Source organism: Sorex fumeus, unplaced genomic scaffold, assembly GCF_029834395.1.
Source record: "Sorex fumeus unplaced genomic scaffold, SorFum_2.1 ptg000128l, whole genome shotgun sequence".
NCBI classification, from domain to species: Eukaryota; Metazoa; Chordata; class Mammalia; order Eulipotyphla; family Soricidae; genus Sorex; species Sorex fumeus.
Window position 1 is genome coordinate 59,498,273 of NW_026606185.1, and position 21,342 is coordinate 59,519,614.

Below are 21,342 nucleotides of genomic sequence, written 5' to 3' on the forward strand. Positions count from 1 at the left end.
ATAACTTATTAGCCCTGAGCTCAGTCCCAACAGTCAAATAAAAAAGAATAGACTCAGAATTTTGGCTCACTAAAAACATTTGCCCAAAACACCAAGTGCAAAGGAAGGACAGAAGTAGAAAATAAGAAATATAAGACCGTGGCTTCACTTATGGTAGTCAGCCCATTCCTTATCTGTTACAACCCTATAGAATTGAACTGGACTGTGTTTTGTTTTGTTTGGGAGGTGGGGGAACCACACCTGGTGGTACTCAGGGTTTACTCCTGATAGTGCTCAGGGGGCCTTAATGTGGTGCTGAGGACTGAGTCAGAACAGACCACATACGAGGCAAATGCCTTAATTCCTGTATTATCTCTCCAATCCTGTTTTGTTTTGGGAGAAGGCTCTTGAGCAATGCTGGGGATCACCAGGCAGTGCTGGGGATTGAACCTGGGTCCTGAAGACATGGGCTCCAGCCTGCTGAGACAGAGAGTAAAATATTCCAGGTTTAGTGTGGGTTTTTTTTTTTTATGCTTCTACACCAAGAGTGAAATGGAGATTTAACTTTTTTTTCCTTTTTGGGTCACACCCCGCGATGCTCAGGGGTTACTCCTGGCTCATGCACTCAGGAATCAGTCCTGGCGGTGCTCGGGGGACCATATGGGATGCTGGGAATCGAACCAGGGTCGGCCATGTTGGCTGCGTGCAAGGCAAACGCCCTACCCGTTGTGCTATCGCTCCAGCCCAATTTAACATTTTTTCATTAAAAAAATTTGAAGTAGCTTCACTTGGTCTTTATACTTACCGTGGGACTAAACCCACGACCGTCCATTAGACCCATTCTGTCCTTGCTTGCACCCCCCTCCCCTTCCCCTCCGATAACTTCAGTTTGACTCTCAGTGACCATTGGTTAATTTCTGTTGTGTTCTGTCCATCCATCTGCTTTGTTTGTTTTCCTGTTGTTACCACGTGGGTGAAATCATTCAGTGTTTATCTTTCTCCTGACTTATTTCACTCCAAATAAGCCCCTCAAACTCCTTGAATGCAAGGAAGAAATGTTGAACTGGGACAAGATCATGGTGAAAGTCTATTGGCATAAGGAGAAGATTGTTATTATCATTATTTATTTATTTTCCATTTCCACAATCAACTGATACAATAGGATTTATATTATGGTATCATCTATGAAAGGAAGACTCTTTTCATTGGGGTCTCTTTCACGTTTTCTTATTTGATATCTTAAAATGTCAATGATGACAAAACCTTCTGGTTTTTCTTCATTATACACTTGCATCGCAGAGTACGTTATTGCCTTGACTTCAGTTCCCTGAGGATGCTTAGATAATGAAAATTCTTCTCCCCACCCAACTGACTGTAGTTTGAAATTATTTTGATCAATACTAAGGACTCTCACTTGCTGGGGTATGAAGTATTCATCAGCACTGAACTTATAAAGCCATTCATAAAAAAAAGTGAAAGAAGAGTGACTGTAAGTCATCTCCTTGGGTTTCGACTTCTACTATCTGGAGGGGCTCCACAGTGCCAGTATCTGTCATGTAACCAAACATGGTCATTGAGCACTGCTTGAACACTTCCTCCAGAGTGTCTCCCCAGGCATGTAACTGGACATCTGCTGTATGATCCAAATATACATACTTCCAATTGACTGGAGGATATTTGGCCTTAATCGCCTTTTGCTTTCCTTTCAAATTATAATCTCGATCGTCTCCCAATTCCTGTGCCATGATTGCAGGAGGAACACACTGGCACTTTATTTTATTTATTTTGGTTTTAGGGCCACACCCAGAGGAATTTGAGGAATGACCCCTGGCAGTACCAAAAGCAGTGTCAGGGCTGAACTGGGGATGGTCATGTGCCAGGCAAGCCCCTGACCCCCTGCACTGACTGTCTCTCCAATTCCCATGAGAAGACTTGCGTTTTTAAAAAATTTCAATTTATTTTCATAAAGTTGTTCACAATAATGGATTACACAATAATTTGATACTTTGACACCAGTCCCACCACCTTTATGCCTTCCCACCACCATTATTCTAAATTTTCTGCCACTACTCAAGCCTACCAAAAAGGCAGATGCTAGATAATTTATTTTGTATGCTTGTTATGAATAGCATAAGATGTTGTGTGGCTACAAGAGCAGCCGTGCGCTCCGGAAATTATAAAAATTTAGATAAATTATAAATTTTATAATGTATAAAATTTTAGATAAGTTATAAAATTTTAGATAAATTATAAAATTGTAGATAACTAAATAGTGATTTCTCTATCTAAAATAGAGAAATCACTGCAGTGAGCTGCTCACTGCCAAGTTTCTTTTGCGTGTCTCTGAATCACGGCCATTAAGGAGCTTAAATAGCGTTGGAGGCAATTCGTGGGCATGACCTCCAGGGTCCCATAGGGACAAGAATATGAGAGGGACCGGCCCATCCCTTTCTCTTGAGGCCTGGACTTTGCCATCACTGAACTCGCATACCTGAGCTTCTCATTGGGTTTTGGAAGTTGGTGGCCACTACGATTCTTAGATGGCAGGTGGAGGGACAACGCCTGCCCCCATCTGAAGAACCTGGGGAAGGTGGCCTAGCACAAAGTCCGGAAGCATCTCTGCAGTGAACTGCTCAGTTCTGAGATTCTTTTGTGTCTCCACAACTTGCATTTTAAACCCTTAAAGAGATGTTTTGGCAGCAACTTCATCCTGGGTCAACTGCCTCTACTATCTCTTTGTGGCTCTTCAATTTCACAAATCCTTTCTTATCATCTTGGCTGCAAACATATAACCTGGAGTAAACACACTGTGTATCTAGACCCTTCATTAGTGGAAACAATAAACTTAGGTGTGGATTATTTATTAATCTCCATTGTTAGGTGGTCATAGATTCATTCCATAGCAATCAGTCTGGGTAAGAAACTCCAATGAAAGGCTAATTCTTCACCAAGAATAATTTTTTGTGGGGGTTGGGGGTTGGACAACACCCGGCCATGGTCTAGAGGCTATTGTCAGCTTAGTGCTGGAGGGGGTCTCTCCTGGTGGGTTTCGGGGACTCTGTGTGGGGATGGAAGCTAGGCCTCCTTTGTACAGGCTCTTTCCCTTTGCCCAATAGATTAACATATAAAGTCTGCACGAGATGAAGCTGTGACAGTTTTATGTCTTAAGCTCAGAGACTTGACTAAAGGTTATTCACGCCTCTTGGGATTTGAAGTTCTTGTAATACGGGTTTTATCAAATTAATAACCTCACCAGAGTTGCTTGAGGTACTGTGAGAATAGCAAGAGCGAGTGTGTGTCAACCAGGGAGAGCAGAGTAGCACAGTTGTTATAGCAACAAGGATATCGAGTTTATATAAGTCAGAGGAAGAAGAAGCCCAGCATCACTTAGATGATGTGTTGCTTTAGCCCAGGCACAAACGCCTCATTAGGGGCAGGGGAAAGCAGGGGAAGCCCTTCAACTGGGGAGAAACCCCAGAAATGAGCCCAAGATTCTGAGAAACACATCCCTGCATGAGGATGGCAACGTTTTGTCATCTGAGTTAAGCTGTGTATACAACCCCAAATCTCAGGGCTTACTCATGAGCTGGGGGAGAAGGCAGCTGGAATAGAGAAGAGATCACTAAGTCAGTGATGGTTGGAGGGATCGTTCCGGATGGGAGATGTGTGCTGAAAGTAGATAAAGGACCAAACGTGATAGCCTCTCAGTATCTGTATTGCAAACCATAATGCCCCAAAGGAGACAGAGAGAATGGGAGCAATTGTCTACCATGAAGGGAGGGTGAGGGGTGAGATGTGTGTTTAGGGGGATACTGGGGACGGTGGTGGTGGAAAATGTGCACTAGTGGAGGGATGGGTGTTCGATCATTGTATGACTGAAACTCAAACATGAAAGCTTTTTAACTGTATCTCACAGTGATTCGATAAAATCATTTTTTTAAAAAAAATCTCAGGGCTTAATACTGCAAAGGGGATTGGTGGCTCTGTGGCCCAGCCATTCTGGGACAGCTCTGTTTGGCTTCATCCTCACAATAGGACAGAGGCCACACGAAGCTCCTTCTTTGTGACCTCAACAAAGATAGCACAGTCTCCAGACACTGGCTTGGAAACTTTTGCCTAGAAGTGATACACACCCTGTCAGCTGCTATCCTGTTGACTAATGCAAGTCACATGACCACCGAGCTTCCGGAAATGCCAATCTTGCCATATACTTGGTGTAGGGATGACAAATCTGAACCAAGAGCTTCATGACCAGTACATCAGTGCCCAAGAGGCACTCCAGGCCTGACACTACCAGTATTGTGGGTGGGATGAGTCTTTGTAGTAGGGCTACCCTGGGCACCGGAGGTGTTCACTTGCACCCTTGGTTTCTACCCATTAGCAGAAAGTGTTTTTCTCCCTGAGCTAATGAGCAAAAAATAATGCCTCCAGACATGTCCCCCAACTCCCAAAAGATTGGAGGCAGGGCAAGTTTAGACACCCCTACAACCCCCATCTGGACCCCTACATATCAGGTGTCTTTGTGGAGACAGAATCTGGTGGCTAAGCACTTTCTTTTCCAACACTGACCTTGGGAGAGGTACCTAGTCTTTCTGTATCTGGAGCATGCTAGTCCCACGCACAATTACACAGTTCCTCTCTCCTCCATTGTGACAGGGATTAAACCCAGGCTCACAATATCGGCATCGTGCTCAGGACAGGACCTGGCGTCTAGGGAAGCCCAGCTGTGAGTCACTGAATGGCTTCTGCAAGGCAGAGCACAATAGGATGCAGCCCTTGGCCTCCTCAGCAGACATCGGCTCTGATGTCTGGGTCTGAATGACTGCACAATGACATTTGCACCGTGATGGCATCAGCTCCCTGTCACTGAAGGAACTATGACAGTATATTAAAAAAATATATGTTTCAGATGAAGGAGAAAAGCCTCCTCTCTCTCCTTTATTTTTTTCTTTTTGGGTCACACCTGGTGATGCACAGTTACTCCTGCACTCAGGAATTACTCCTGGCAGTGCTCAGGGGACAATATGGGATGCTGGGAATCGAACCCAGGTTGGCCGCTTGCAAGACAGACACCCTACCCACTGTGCTATCACTCCAGCCCTGAACTCCTCTCTTTTTGAGGAGATGGCAGCCTGCATTAATGCCTCTGAACTCAGGCTCATTTATGGTTGGTTGGTTGGTTTGTTTGTTTGTTTTGGGGGGGTCACACCCAGCGATGCTCAGGGGTAACTCCTGGCTTTGCACTCAGGAATTACTCCTGGTGGTGCTTGGGGAACCATATGGGATGCCGGGGATGGAACCCAGGTCGGCCACGTGCAAGGTAAACACCCTACCCGCTGTACTATCGCTCCAGCCCCGGCTTACTTATGTTTTAGGCTCCAGAGAATGTAGGACAAAGAGAATCATTCATCCAGGTGTAACCAGGGGGTCACAGGAGAAGTTACCTGGCTGGGGGTTTCCTTTTAGTTCTATTTCCCTCCACCAGCCAACCCACTGTCTATTTTGATGGGCTGAGCAAGATTTAAAAGAACTCATTAAACTGATTTAGCTGAAGAGAAAGTACAGGAGTTTGGACACTTTCCTGGCATGCAACTGGCCCAGGGTTGATCCCCAGCATTGCACGTGGTGCCCAGAATCTCACAGGAGTGAGCCCTAAATATAGAGTTGGGAGAAAGCCCTGAGTACTGCTGAGTGTGGCAGAAAACAAAACCTAAATAAAATAAAAAATGTAGCAAAGCCTGGCAAGCTACCATGATGTATTTGATATGCCAAAACACAGTAACAAGTATCACAATGTAGATGTTACTGGGCCCAGTAAAATCAAAGCAAATCAATGAAAAACGGGAGGACAGTGACAGGTTACCTGTCACCCTCCCCATTCCTTCCACTTCCACCATAACAGCTGAGAAATCTCAAACAGCTGGCCTGTTTACGCTCTCCATGGCCTTTCTATAGGGTCACTTCTGAATGGCGACTGCAACAAAGTCAACTGGGTCACATTCCGATTGCCAAACAGTGAATGATCTCAGATTTAGTGACCTACATGAGCACACGGACGGCCATTTCCCAGGGGTCAGTGGTCTGGACAGGGCTTCCATGGGTTCTCGATTCCCGCCTGTCAAAGCTGTGATTCAGGCGCTGGCCCGCCTTGGGGGCTCTTGGGGAGACCCAGAACTCAGCTGTGGGGTCAGCTCACTTGGCAGAATTCACTGTCCTGAGCCATGAGGCTGCAAGGCCGGGACATGGCCACGCATCAGCGGGCCACCTCCCAGCTCCTTGAGAAGATTCCCATCGCCACGGGAGTGTCTGCTGGGTTATGTGAGAAGCCTGTGGGAAGAAGGTTCTTATCGGTGTGCGAGAGTTGGGAAATAGAATCTGCCGCTGTTTACCCACTGGTCGCAACAATCCACACACCTCCCACGTGAAAAATACCCTTATTCCCTCTCCCCCAGTCTCTGATTGTTTACCAAGATAGGGCAGGCGGGTGGGCGGCTCCACCTTCAGAGCCAAGTGGAAAAACGATGAATAAAAGCTGGAAAGAAAACCCTTCCAAAGGAAATCTTTCATCAGAGCTGGATTCTGCAACGCTCCTGGGCGAGTGCGTTCTAGGACCCGGTCAAAGGTCGAGATTCCTTTTAGCACCTCATTTGTCAGGTCTGGTTCTGCTTTCTGCCGGCTGTGTCTGTTTTATCTCCTTGACAAGACTATAAACTTTATGGAAATCGAGACATTGTACTATTCTTGTGTTCCTTGAGGAGAGCGAGTGCCAACCTAGAGAGAGTCAGCTTAGTCCTGCTAAAGACGTGAATTCTTCAATTCTCCCGAGACCCCGTAAATGCCAGTTTGGGAAATCAATCCCTGTAATGTGTCTATTTATCAGCTCTGCTGTCACAACAACTTTTTACATCAAGAAACACCCTGATTTGAAGGAGGCGGCTTAGTTGGCCAAGGAAATTCCTCCCTTTCAGAAATCAATCTCCCCAGTGGATGAAAAGTAGGGAGGGGAGGCTTTTAGCTGTGTTTAGGGCTCGGGAGGAGTTCTGGGGAAGGTTTGTTCTCGGAAAAGGTATAAAGCGCTTCCCTCCTCCAGCGCACCCCCCAGAGAAGCTGTCTCTCCACGTCCAGGTGGTTTCCAGAACATTCCATTTCCTTCTGGCAGACAAGCTTTTTTTTTTTTTTTTTTTTGACTCACACCCAGCGCTGCACAGGGGTTACTCCTGGCTCTGTACTCAGGAATTACTCCTAGTGGTGCTAAGGGGACCATATGGGATGTTGGGAACCGAATCTGGATCAGCTGCGTGCAAGGCAAACGCCCTACCTGCTGTGCTATTGCTCCAGCCTCTGGTGGATAAGCATCTTTAAAGGCAAGTTTGAGTCTAAACTTTTTTTTTTTTATTTTTTGGGTCACACCCAGCGATGCTCAGGGGTTACTCCTGGCTCTGCACTCAGGAGCCACTCCTGGAGGTACTTGGGGGACCACATGAGATGCTGGGAATTGAACCAGGGTCGGCCACGTGCAAGATAAACGCCCTACCTGCCATGCTATCACTCCAGCCCCAAGTCTAAAATTTTAAGGAAAAAACTATGTTTTGTAAAGTAAGTAAGTAAGTAAAGGCCCTCCCGTTGATCGTCGATTTGCTCAAGCGGGCCCAGTAACGTCTCCATTGGAGACTTTGTTGTTACTGTGTCTGGCATATCGAATACTCCCGGTAGCTTGCCGGGCTCTCCGAGAGGGGCGGAGGAATCGAACTCGGGTCGGCCATGTTGGCCGCTTGTAAGGCGAACGCCCTACCCAAATTTTTTATATATTTTTTTTGCTTTTTGGGGGTCACACCCAGCAATGCACAGGGGTCACTTCTGGCTCATGCACCCAGGAATCACTCCTGGTGGTGCTCGGGGTACCATATGGGATGCTGGGGATCGAACCTGGGTCAGCCACATGCAAGGCAAGTGCCCTACCCGCTGTGCTAATTACTCCAGCCCCAGGAAAAAAATACTTTAAAGCCAAAGCTACTACTAAGCAAACCTTAAATAAAAGGGACTTCTGGGGGAGCAAAGAGATAGCCCCGTGGTAAGGTGTTTGCCTTGCACGTGAACTACCCAGATTTGATCCCCAGCACCCCAGAAGATCCCCCAAGCCCCACCAGCAGTGATCCCTGAGTGCAGAACCAGGAAGTAAGCCCTAAACACCACAAGGCGTGACCCCAGAACAAACCAAAAAAAGGGGGTTCCTTCTGCCATGCCTTCTAACTTCCCATCTGTGCTCTTTGTCCCCAGTTCTGCGTCTCCCTGGGGTGATTAAATACCCCTCCCCTCATTTCAGCAGAGTTTCTCCCTCTTTTTTAAATTTTTTTATTTTTGTAAATAAATACAATCTGCAATAAGAAATTGACGTCTAGTCACAGGAAAGTGTGAGTGATTAGCGTTTGCTCCAAGGGAATTCTCAAACTTGACCGTGTCTGAGAATTACCTAGGCAACTCAACCGAAAAAGCTGGTTCCTGGGCCTTTGTGAGAAAGTGTGTGTGAGGGGCCCCCAGACTGCGTCCCCTGCTCTGGGAGTGAAACCCTGCCGGGCTTCCCTACATCCTGCCTTTACCTTGGAGAGCCACCGAGGGTGGGAGGAACCGCTGAGCTCCCTGCCTGCTCTGACATCTATGTTCTATTAATCACACTTGCCCACAACTCCCAGGCGTGCATCCGCTCCCTCTAAGACTGGATTTTCCTCTTGAAGCCAAGCGAGGCAGCAACATACATGTTCTAATTTCATAGGCTCTGTTCCCTCTGGAAATGCTGCTGATTAAACCCAATTCCCAATCCAAATTAAACTTTAGCATTAGGGATGGAAAGAAAAGTTACAGAGGAGCCCAAATTTGCTCATTTTCCTTCCCTCCTGGGGTCCTTGACGTCAGTGTAGCTTCGCTAATAGAAGCCTTCCCTGCCGTAGCTTACAGCAGTGGAACCAGGCAGTTGAGGAGTTGGGGGGGGCGGGCTGACAATGTCTCTTCCTCTCCCTCCCGGAGCCCCCAGAGCCCCTCATTTTTGCTCCTTCAGAAGCTCAATGGCAGCTCCAGCTCCCTTGTGACTGGTCTCTGTTGTCCTGGGGTAGTTAGTGATCAATCACTCGGTCACTCATTCATTTGCTGAATTAATTCACTCAGTTTATTCACTTACTCATCCACTCATTGAATTAATTCACTCACTCAATTCACTCACTCATTCTCTCCCACTGAATTAATTCACTCGCTTTACAGACTCATTCTTTCATTTACTCATTCATTCATTTATTCACTCATTAGCTTATTAATTCACTCATTTGTTCACTAGCTCATCCACTTGTTCACTTGCTCTCATGCACTCGTTCATTTGCTCCCTCATTCATGTACTCTCTCACTCACTCACTGATGCATTCACTCACCTACTCATTCATTCACTCACCCCCATCCCTCATTCATTCATTCACTCACTCACTGATTCACTTACTCTCTCATTATCCACTACCTCATTCACTCATTCACTAACTCATTCACTTAGCACTCATTCATCACCCCAACTCCTCCAAGGCCAAGGGAGAGAAGGGTAAAATGAAAACTCTACCTTTGTTCTGTCCACAGCAGAGCCTGGCAAGCTACCTGTGGCACATTCTATATGCCAAAAACAGTAACAATAACGGGTCTCATTCCCCTGACCCTAAAAGAGCCTCCAATAGGGCAGCGTTGGGAAAGACGAGTAAGGAGAGGCTGCTAAAATCTCAGGGCTAGGACGAATGAAAACGTTAATGGCGCCCGCTCAAGTAAATCGATGAACAATGGGGTGACAGTGATACAGTGATACCTTTGTTCTGTGCTCTTCAAAAATGTAGCCCTACTCCAACCATAGCACTGAAGGGAGTGTTCAGAGACCCACTTCCTTCCTGGGGGGAAACGATGGATCATGGTGGAGAATGGCGAGAGAGGAAACTGAGGCTGGAGAATTTTGTAGCTGTTTCCACTGCTTCTGTGGGCCAGGCTCACTGACAGGGACTGAGAACAGCAGCGTCCCTCTCTGCAGATGATGAAATAGAGACTCCAGGAGTGAAACCACTTGCGCGATGTTATACAGTCTGTGCCCTAACCCGAAGTTCTTCTTGAGAGCAACAGGCAACTGACAGAAGCCAACACTCGGCTTCTCTTTGCTCATCCTTCACATGCAACTCTCCTTGGCAATGATTTAGCAAATAGCTTCTTGGCTCCGATAAACATGTTTGGTCACAGGGCCATAGAGAAACGCATAACGAACACTTAGTGCTCACTTTGCAATGAGTGGGTGGCAGGCTTCAACCTCCAGCCCTGCCTCGTCTCCAGAGTATGGCTGGGGTTACCCCCTAAGCACCGCTGGGTGTGCTTCTCCCCCATTTTCCCTTCAGTAACAATTTTGGTAGGCAAGTTTGTGGAGAAATGGTAATTATCTCCAATCATGAAATTTAAAAATATCAAAGGCCTTCTGGATGATCTCTGCTCTCTCCTGCATAGATCTAGAACTTAAAGCCTAGAGGGTCAGTGCTGGGGCTACAGAAGTGTTAGACACAGAGTCCAGGCACCTCGAGGTAAGTCCACAGACACTCTGGCAGCTCTGAGCAACTCAGCTCAGTGTTGGCCCAAACTGTAGCTCAACAACATTGTCACAACTCTCTAATTCGTGTGTCTGTGTAAGAACAGTATCACGCCCTTAGCTGTCTTATGTTGGTCCTGAGTCCTGGTACATCTCACTAGCAGACAGGAATGGCATGAAGTGAAGAGAGCCTAAAGACACTATCTGTCTATCTATCTATCTATCTATCTATGTGTGTGTATATATGTAATTTATCACTGGGGAACATCACTGTCCTCCCGTTGTTCATCGATTTGCTCGAGCGGGCCCAGTAACATCTCCATTGGAGACTCTGTTGTTACTGTGTTTGGCATATCGAATATGTCACGGGGAGCTTGCCAGGCTCTGCCGTGCGGGCGAGATACTCTCGGTAGCTTGCCGGGCTCTCTGAGAGGGGCGGAGGAATCGAACTCGGGTCGGCCATGTTGGCTGCATGCAAGGCAAATGCCCTACCGCCGTGCTATTGCTCCAACCCTATGTAATTTATATTTATGTTATATTTAACAAGAGTATTAAAGTCTATGGTGTTGATGTAAAAAAATTACTGCACACCACCACCACCTTTACCCTCCACCACTGTCTCTATGGACTGGAGCGATAGCACAGTGGGTAGGGCCTTTGCCTTGCACACGGCCGACCCAAGTTCAATTCCTCCGTCCCTCTCGGAGAGCCCAGCAAGCTACTGAGAGCATCTCGCCCACAAGGCAAAGCCTAGCAAGCTACTCGTGACGTATTCGGTATGCCAAACACAGTAAGAAGTCTCACAATGTTACTGGGCCTGCTCGAGCAAATCGATGAACAGCGGGAGGAGAGTGACAGTGACTGTCTCTATGCTAAAGACACTCAAAAAAATCCCCCCTAAGGTCTATAAAGAAATCTTAGAGCATCATTGCAAAATACAAGAGCCAGTGGCAGATGCAATACTTAATATTATATCACAACTACTCCCAAACTCACACACTTTGGGATAGAAAAAGGCACCACCGATTGTGATAATAAGCTGAGAGAACAAGAGAGTACACATAATTGCCTATAACTTGTCACTCCATAGGGTTGTGTACCAACAGCCCTGGAAACCCCAGGAGTTTGTTACAAATGGCAAATTCAGGCCAGATAGATAACAGAGGAGGTAAGGCACTTATCTCACACGCAGCTGATCCTGGTTCAATCCCTGGCACCACAGTCACTACTACGCATAGAACTAGGAATAGCCTCGAGCATCACCCAATGTGGTCATAAATTCCCTCCCCCACAAAATTAGATGCAAAAATATTCTGTGCTATTTCTCCAGTCCCTCAAATCTTCATTTTTTGCAGTATCCCTGGAGGACTTGCAAGAGGGTCAAATTCAAGCACTGGTCTACAGCATTTCTGTTCACGAATAGAGCTGAGCACAGCAGCGGAGTCAGAAAGCAGAATGGTGGAATGGACGTGGTGAGAGGGAAACTGAGAATATTGGTGGTGAGAAATGTGCACTGGTGGAGGGACGGGTAGTGATAATTTTATGACTGAAAAGTAATCACAAAAGTTTGTAAGTCTGTAACTGCACATCATGGTAAAACAAACAAAACTGTCCTCCTGTTGTTCATTGATTTGCTTGAGTGGGCCCAGTAACGTCTCCATTGTGAGACTTGTTGTTACTGTGTTTGGCATATTGAATACATCATGGGGAGCTTGCCAGGCTCTGCCATGCGGGCGAGATACTCTCGGTAGCTTGCCAGGCTCTCCGAGAGGGGCAGAGGAATCGAACCCAGCTCGGCCAGGTTGGCTGCGTGCAAGGCAAATGCCCTACCACTCTGCTATCGCTCCAGCCCCTCACATCATGGTAATTCATTAAAAAAATTTTTTTTAAAGAAAACAGAATGAGGGGGCTGGAGAGATAGGACAGTAGGTAGGGCATTTGCTTTCCATGATGCCAACCTGGGTTCGCTCTCTAGAACCCTATAGGGTCCCCTGAGCCCTGCCATGAGTGATTATCCCTGAGCACAGAGCCAGGAATAAGTTCTGAGCACCCTCAGGTGTGGCTCCAAAACCAAAAAGATGAAAAGAAAGGAAAGGGCATTAAAGAAAAGAAAGGGAAGAATAAAAGAAGAGAAAAATAAAATAAAGGGAAGGGAAAAAAGAAAGGGAAAATAGAAAAGAGAAAAGAAAGCAGAGTGGCTGGGGACTGGGAGCTACTGATTTTACCGGTCATGCAGCCCTTGCTCATCTGACCAGCTTCCAGAGGCTTCCCAAAGTGCAAGCACGGCAGGAGGCAGGTTTACAGGCTGCTCTGTGTGTGTCTGTTTTTTGTTTTGTTTTGTTTTTTAATTTTTATTAGTGAAACACTATGAGGTACAGTTGTACACTTACAAATTTTTGTGCTTGAAAAATATGGAACGCTTCACAAATTTGCGTGTCATCCTTGCACAGGGGCCATGCTAATCTTCTCTGTATCGTTCCAATTTTAGTATATATGCTGCCAAAGCGAGCACTGTATGGCTGTTTTGAGAGCTGAGTGGTGTTACATCTTGCATGTTTGGTCCTGTCAATGAATACGATTGATAAAACTTGGATCACAAATAGGACTCCCACCTCCAGGAGAAACCGTTGTACATTGCACCTGTGCCTGAACAGAACAGCCAGAGTGTAATTTTCCTTCTGAAGACCCCAGGATTGGCAACCCTGGGGATTCTGAGTCCGGCTTCCAAGGCCAAAGCGTCAGGGCTGCGAGAGGGCATGGGTGTGAGTTTTCTATTTCCTCCTGTCCTGGCTACATGTCCTCCCCTTCTGAAGCCTCTCTTAGCTGCGAGCTTTTCAGCTCCACCTTGAAAAGGTGCTACTGATCCCAAAGCAAACACGGAGCAAGGTGGTGGCCAAGTCAACCTGTGCACTGAGAGACCATTCATCAGGGTGTTGAAAGGTCAGGCGTCAGCCACGTGCATTACTGTGATTCTCTTCTACAATGGGGCAGAGGGGAATTCCTTTCCCCAGGGAGGGACTGCATCAGGCTTGTTCTGGGTGAAGAACGGCTTTTGTGTCTGACACGGTGAAATGAATAGGGAGCTTCATAAATCAATAGATATTCTCCAAGCTGATGGACACATGTGGTGGCCAGAAGTTATGGTCAGTATGTGACTGGTAAAATGCAAACCTGTTGGTTAAACATTTGCCCAAAGCCCTACCCGTGATCTCTGACAAAAGTGCACCCAACTGGGCTCCGTGTCCTTGCAGTGCTGAGACTACAGAGGCGAAAGCCCCTCCCAACCCAAGCATCTGAGCTGGGCAGGAGGTTGTGGATGGAGACCGCTCTCTTCCTGTGTGGGGACTCTTAGGGCATCTTCAATCAAGGTCACTGCTGTGGTTTCCCCTTCCCAAGATGCACTGAAACCTTCACTCTGAAGCTTGCTGCCAATGTTGCCGGGTTAGAGCAACGGTTTATTTTTTCTTATTGCTCAGCTTCTTTAATAGTGTCCAACTTCAAGTTTTATGTGCAGAAGGGACCTTAAAAGTACTTTAAACATTTCAATCAATGTGAAACAGTTTTAGGCTCACCACAAAATGGAGAAGAAGAGACAGAGATTTCCATCCACCTTCACCACCTCTCCACCCCCCCCCACAACATGCAGAGTCCCCCCATTGCCCAACCTCTCCTGCATGTACATGTGACCATCTGTCACCTGAACCGACACTCCATCATCATCTCCCATGCCCGTAGCTGACATCAGGTTCATGCTCCCCACCTACATTGCAGGGGTTAGTGCTAGTATATAATGATGGGGCTCTATCACTGGAGCCTTAAAGTCCCTGTACCCATCTAGCTACCATGCCCGGTCACTATTTTTTTTTCTTTTTTTGGGTCACACCCAATGCACAGGGGTTACTCCTGGCTCTGCGCTCAGGAGTTACTCCTGGCGGTGCTCAGGGGACCATATGGGATGCTAGGAATCGAACCTGGGTCAGACGCGTGCAAGGCAAACGCCCTACCTGCTGTGCTATAGCTCCAGCCCCAATGCCTGGTCACTATTAAGGTTTTAATTTTGTGCTAGCGCCGATCGTCTTGCTGTTGCAGTAGCTTGGCCTTTTCCAGAGCATCATGTGCTGGAGTCCGAGGGTGCTGCCTTTCCGATCAGCTTTCTTCAATTAGTGACATGCACTTCAGGCTCCTCTGGGCTTTTCATCCCTGGAGAACACCTTTGTCTTAACACTGAGCAATATTCTGTTGTCTGGATGGAGCATCATTTCTCTCTTCGCCTATTGATGGGCACCTTGGGTGTTTCTAAGTTTTGGTAAATAGGATAATCAGTGCTCTAAAAACTCATGTGCAAATCAATCCTTTAAAATGAACGCTTTGGGGCCGAGTGATAGTATGGTGCATAGGGTACTTGCCTTGCATGCAGCTGACCTTGGTTTGATCCCCAGAATTCTATATAGATCCCCTAGGGACCTCCTGCAGTGATCCCTGAGCACAGAGCCAGGAATAAGACCTGAGCACAGCTGGGTGTGGCCCCCAAACAGAACCAGTGAACAAAAATTAACACACTTTATTGTAGACCACTGTCCCCTATTATTCACCTTTGGAAAGTTTAGCATCTTGAACTATAGACTTTACTTTTCAGGGGGGCTGGAGAGGCACACCTGGCATTGCTCAGGGTATACTCCCAACTCCGTGCTCAGGGACCACTCCTTGCAGTGATGAGGAAACATAATGTGGTGCCAGGGATCAAACCCAGGTCCCCATGTGCAAGACAAGCACATTTGTACTCTCTCTCTCTGGCCCTATGTAGTGACGCTTCTGTCTGTTTCCCTTTCACGGCTCCATCTGTAAGCATCAGTGTTGTTCACCCTTGAGCCTTCAGCCCTTGGCCCCAACCCAATGACCGTTTGTCCCCGTCTCCTTCTGACATTTCTGGGGAGCAGAAAAGTAGATGAGAGCAGGTTTTGTAATATCTCAAGGTTACTTTGCAAATAGCTTAAGAATGAAATAAAGAACTCCTCTTTTACAAGTGTAAAGAAAAAAGATCAAACACAATGCACATAGGAATAAGGTTCAGAAAGACGAAAAAGGGGCCAGAGAGATTGCTCGGTGGACTGGAGTGAAGGCTACGTAGACAGGAGCGCTGGGCTTATACCCTGACAGCACGGAGACCTCTGAGCACCTCCCAAGTAGGAAGCCAGTAAAGACCCTCAGCACTGTTTGGTGCGGCCCCAAACAAACAACAAAAAAAGAGAGAGTCAGGATTTACTCATCCAAGGAAAAGGAGGTCACTGTCACTGTCCTCCCGTTGTTCATCGATTTGCTCGAGCAGGCCCAGTAACATCTCCATTGTGAGACTTGTTGTTACTGTGTTTGGCATATCGAATACGTCACGGGGAGCTTGCCAGGCTTTGCTATGCGGGCGAGATATTCTCGGTAGCTTGCCTGGCTCTCCAAGAGGGGCAGAGGAATCGAACTCTGGTCGGCCGTGTAGGCCGTGTGCAAGGCCAACGCCCTACCACTGTGCTATCGCTCCAGCCCAGGAAAAGGAGGTACCTCCGTTATATGGTATAGGGAGAAATGGATTACAGAGATACAAATGCTTCTCTGAGGAGCTGGGAGATGGTGCAAAGGGCTGGAGCACATGCTTTGCCTGCAGGAGGTCTGGGTTCAAACCCAGGCACTCTTTGGTCCCCTGAGCCCTGCCAGGAGTAACTCCAGAGCACTGAGCCAGGAGTATTGCCTTGGGTACCACCAGGTAAAATCCACGAACAAAAACAAGTGATAGTTTCTTTAATATTTAATGATGAAAAGCTTTTATAATATTTTCTGTATTCACAGAAAGTGAATGAGCAGCCGAGAGCATCCTAAATAAGAAAATACCGATGACGCACCGCCACATCTTTAATTAGTACTAATGGATGCTCTGTAATTAATTTAATTTACCATCCCTTCCTCAGTAGAAACATTCGCTTTCCTGCCATTTCGACAAGCTGTTGTAAATTTGTTCTGATTTGCTGCAAACAAGATGCTTGAGTCTCCCATCCTGGGTTCTCTGACACGCAGACGCTCGACACTCTGGGTGTCCTGCATTGTTTCCTGACCCTGATTCTCCGACAAGGAAACGTTTGTCATTATGAGTTTCCTGCAGGGCTTGGAGATGCCCTATATCTTTAATATCAGAGCCACCCGGATGGTTCGCATATCTGGAAAAATTTTGGATTTCCTTGAGTTGGTTTCTAGTTCAGTTAGTCAGTGAGACATTTCTCAAACCCTTTTGCCCAGACCCAGGGTGGCATCAATTCACCAGTGTCCCTGGAGACTCCAAGGGCAGAGGGACACATGGACCCCACCTCAACTCTCTGCTTCTAACAGGCAGCAGGGGGCATTGCCATCTCCCTGCCCTGGGCCATGTCTGCAACATTCCTGTTTTCAATCACTCGCCCCTGTTCTGGGGTTTGGAGCTCAACCTCTCTAGTTCCTCTCTGGTAATATCTCAACTTCACATATTAACTAGAGTCACTAAAACGCATGTCATGCAGTGCATCAGTTGATACCAAATTGTTCTTTCATCAGAGACTTCAAACAAGGCAGGGGCAATGAGCCAGGGCATCTTCTGGATATGGTGGTCCCAGACACTGACTCATCTCCTACAGAGTGCAGAACTGCTGCTCACAGCACCCACACTCCATCCTTCCCACTTCTGAATGTATTCGGGAATGAGGGCACGAGGAAAGAACTGGTTGTGGAGGAAGAAAATGCCAGAACTGCCTCAAGAAGCACCTTAATCAGTAACAACAAGGGCTTTATGCAATCTTTATGTAACACACGGGTCTACATTCACCAGGAAGGCCGTGGGAAGGGACTTGAGGCTACATGTGGCTTTTAATTTTGCTTGTGTGTTTGATTTTTGTTGGAGGGCCAACAAAACACCCAGTGGTGCAAAGAGGCTACTCCTTGTGCTGCTCCCGAGACCTCCCAGTTCCGGGAACTCCTGAGATTCCCAGTGCAAAGCATGCACCCTAGCCCTTTGACCTGTCCCGGTGACCAGTGTTCAGTACCTCGGCTCTGTTGAGTGAGCACTGTGAAATCACACGGAGCACATGGACAGTGTAGAAGGCGGGACTAGCTAAATATCAAAACCACAGAGTCAACACTGAGAGCAAGAGACCCAAACTTTGGGGCTGGAATGATAGAACAGTGGGTAGGGTGTTTACATTGCACGCGGCCGACCCAGGTTCAATCCACGGCATCCCATATGGTCCCCTGAGCAATGCCAGGAGTAATTCCTGAGTGCAGAGACAGGAATAACCCCTAAACATCGCAGGGTGTGACCCAAAAAGCAAAATAGAGAGAAAGAGAGAGAGAGAGAGAGAGACCCAAATTTCAACAACCAAATTTAAAAAAGTACCTCTGGAGGTGAGCTGGAGCGATAGCACAGTGGTAGGGCATTTGCCTTGTGCGCAGCCAGCCCGGTCAAGCTGGGTTCGATTCCTCCGCCCCTCTCGGAGAGCCCGGCAAGCTACTGAGAGTATCTCGTCTGCATGGCAAAGCCTGGCAAGCTATCCGTGACTTATTCAATATGCCAAACACAGTAACAAGTCTCAAAAATGGAGACGTTACTAGGCCCGCTCGAGCAAATCGATGAACAACGGGAGGACAGTGTTTGTTTGTTACCTCTGGAGGTGGCGGGCTTGGGGTGGGATTGCAGAGGAGGGAAACTTAGGAACCTGGTAAAGACACGGGTGATGGGATTGGTGCTTGAACAAAGTATGTCTAAAATCCAACACGAATAACTCTATAAATCATGGTGCTTTCATTAAAAAAAAAAATTTTTTTTGCAAGCACTTGGTGCAGAACCCAACACAGAAGGAGCGATAACACTCAAGTGCCCTTTCCCTGCTGAGCTCCTGAAAACTAACTCGGTGAGGGCTGGGTGGGTGGTGTGCCTGGAGAGCCGCTCAAAGCACTGAGTACATGCCAGCATGTAGGAGCCAGGCGGGATCCCCAGCATCTCATGGTCCCCAGCAGGGAGTGACTTCCAGCGGCGCATGGGGAGGAGCCCTCCAGAACCTCAGGTGTGGCCCCCAAATAAAAAATTAGTAAATAAACTAGGCAGTGCCCTTGGACCTCTGGAAGGGGGTGAGAGCATGGGACTGTGGCGCATCCAAGCCCAGAGATGTGGTTCTGTTGGTCCCAGACGCCCCTTTGGCCGGGGGGAACAGACACACCCTCTGGACCTCCACAGCCCACCATGTTGGCTTCCCTGTTGGGTTTACAGTTCCTGAAGTGGGTGATGAGTCTTCAGGAACGTCACGGAGCGAAGTCTCGATGTACCCTGGTCCAAGCGACAGGCAGGGAAACCATCTCTCGGGGATGAGGCCAACCTTCCCTGCCCGGGTCCAACCCAACCCCTCCAAGGATGGGCTGCACACGCCATAGGGGGGGAGGGTGGCGTTCAAGACAGGCCCCAAGGAACGTGTTGGGGCCAGCACTTCATTGCACAGACCTTCAGTGCAAACTTCTCTGCAAACCAATCGAGATTTAGAATCCTAGTTTCGAGGTCTGGCTGCAAGGGACGCGACAGGCGGCTGGTTTTGGGGTGCGTGTGAAGAAGTACCGGCCCCACCCCAGGAAAGTAGGGGTGCGTGGGGCAGGTCCCATCCAGCCTGGGGGAGCTGTGGGTTCCTCCACCCAAGGGGTGGAGGCTCAGAGGGAAGTCTGTGCCTGACGTTAGTTTCAGGCCGGTTGTATTTTTTTTCTCAAAGTTAAAATTTATTTTTTATCAAAACATCATGAGACACACAATCACAAAGTTGATCGTGATTGGGTTTCAGTCATCCCTTCACCAGTGTACATTTCCCACCACCAATGTCCCCAGTTTCCCTCCCCTCTCCTCTCCTCTCTAGCCTGGCACTTTCTGGCAGGCACCTCTCTCTCTCTCTCTCTCTCTCTCTCTCTCTCTCTCTCTCTCTCTCTCTCTCTGTCTCTCCCTACCCCCCTCCATTTTGGGCATACAGGCACTGCAAGGTTATCATATATGTCCCTTTATCTCCATTCAGCACTCAGTTCTTGTCCAGAGTGGTCATTTCCAACTGTCATTGTCATAGTGGTCCCTTCTCTATCTTAACTGCCCTTCACACCCCTGTGGCGAGCTTCCAGCCGTACACCAGTCCTCCTGGCCCTCATTTCTACTGTCCTTGGGTATTAGCCTCATACTATGTTGTTTTATACCCCACAAATGAGTGCAATCATTCTACACCTGGTCCTCTCCCTCTGACTCATTTCACCCAGCATGGTATTCTCCATGTCCATTTAGAAGCAAATTTCATGACTTTATTTTTTCAGTCCCATTTTTTCCCCCTGATCTCCTGATCAAAGGGGAAAGGAGCAATAATATTATGAAATGGTGACACCCCCCTACTGAGGCTCGAGCTCCGTGGTGCTTTGAGTTGCAATCAGTGGCAGCACAGCCCAAGCCCCGAGAGAAAGCAGGTTTTGTTCATGCTGGAATAAGGCCCCTCTGTCCTGCCCGCCAGCATGCTGCAACGCCTCCCTGCCAACGGGCTGCCAATCACGGGGCAGACAAGTGCCAGCAGCCTGGGTGCTTGGTATCCCTGTTTTAAAATGCTGATTTCCACGGAGGTGTCAACGCATTCAAACCAAGAACAAACTATTCTCCAACACAGCGCTGCTTCCAGCCAGAACTGAGGTTCCGTTCAACCACCTAAATGTTCCTAGGAAGACTTATGCAGTATTTTTTTTGAGGGGGAGGGGTGGTGGGTCATACCTGGCAATGCTCAGGGTTTACTCCTAGCTGTGGATTTAGGAATCCCTCCTGGATGTGATCAGGGCGCTGTATGGAGCACCAGGGATAGAACCCAGCTCAGGCTTATGCAACGAGAATGCCACATCTCTAGCTCCATTAATTTACACATTTATTTACATTTATTTTTTTCACAGCTGAAAATGCAATAAATATCTTTGGGAACTCTCTGATTAACAATTTCTTTTTTTTTTTTTTAATATTTGGGCCATACCTGCCTGTGCTCAGGGCTTACTCCTGGATCTGAGCTCAGGGATCACTTCAGGCAGTGCTTGGGGAACCATGTGTGGTGCCAGAAATTGAACTGAAGGAGGCCTTAGCTGCCAGCCTATGTCTCCAAACCCTAACTTTCCCTTGGTTTCCAATAGAAGTCCCCAGAACCAGATTTTTATTTGAGTCACTTCGGTGACGCTCAGGGGATCACAAGGTGCCAGTGATGGGACCTGGGGGCCCTGCAGGCATGGCTTGTGCTAGCCCCGGGGTCACCCGGGCCCAGATGGGTTCCTGTGGAAGAGGAGGGAGCCCCCAGAGGGGGGACCCTTATCTTGCGCAGCTCCCAATGCGTCCTTGCATGCTCCAGCCCACTGTGAACTCGGCCAACATCTAGGGGGACGGGCCACACTCACCCAGTGCCCCAGTGGCCTGTGATGACTCTGGAATCCAGCAAGTGGGTGGGCTCCAGGGCCCCATATCTCTTCCTGTAGGAGTGAGCCTAAGCGTTAAGTGGCTCATCCGTCTTCTCTTCTCAAAGTTCACTTCTTTCATTTTGCAAGCATGGTCTGATCTCTCTCTCTCTCTCTCTCTCTCTCTCTCTCTCTCTCTCTCTCCAAAATATTGCCGTTATTTACAGAACTGACTAAGTAGGGGCACAGAGTCCCCTCCCCTCTCATTCTCCCTAGCCTGTCACTTTACTCCTTTTATTTATCTTTTTTCTTAAGCTCAAATCTTTAAGCAG

The 21,342-nt window shown here is 47.8% G+C and overlaps 1 non-coding gene and 1 pseudogene across 1 annotated transcript; both read right to left on the reverse strand.

The window, feature by feature from the left end:
* Window positions 1-1,144: 1,144 nt before the first annotated feature.
* LOC130045241 (protein archease-like) lies at window positions 1,145-1,729 on the reverse strand (annotated as a pseudogene).
* An 11,243-nt stretch (window positions 1,730-12,972) lies between these two features.
* On the reverse strand, window positions 12,973-13,079 carry LOC130045642 (U6 spliceosomal RNA). The gene has a single exon (XR_008795608.1). It is a non-coding gene; the product is annotated as a U6 spliceosomal RNA (small nuclear RNA).
* Window positions 13,080-21,342: the final 8,263 nt, after the last annotated feature.